Here is a 286-nt window from a genome sequence, read left to right on the forward strand (position 1 = left end):
AGTGGAGAGGGGCAGGGAAGGTGGGTGCTGGGGGCAGGGCAGGGAGGGCTCAGAGTCGGGTCAACAAGGGCTGAGAACAGGGAGGGAGACCCAGGGAGATCCAGGGGAGAAGACAGAGTGAGCTGGGAGAGGAGGAGAGAGAGAGAGAGAGGGCAGGGAGAGGCTGATTAGAGTTCAGAAAGGCCCAGCCTGAATCACTGGGAGGTTGCCAGAAGCTTAGTTATCCAGAAATCACCAGTCTCCTGGGCTCGCTCACTCTCTCTGACCATCCCAGCTTAGGGCAGTG

The sequence above is a fragment of the Galeopterus variegatus genome, unplaced genomic scaffold (assembly GCF_000696425.1).
Source record: "Galeopterus variegatus unplaced genomic scaffold, G_variegatus-3.0.2 Scaffold16655, whole genome shotgun sequence".
In the NCBI taxonomy this organism is placed as follows: Eukaryota; Metazoa; Chordata; class Mammalia; order Dermoptera; family Cynocephalidae; genus Galeopterus; species Galeopterus variegatus.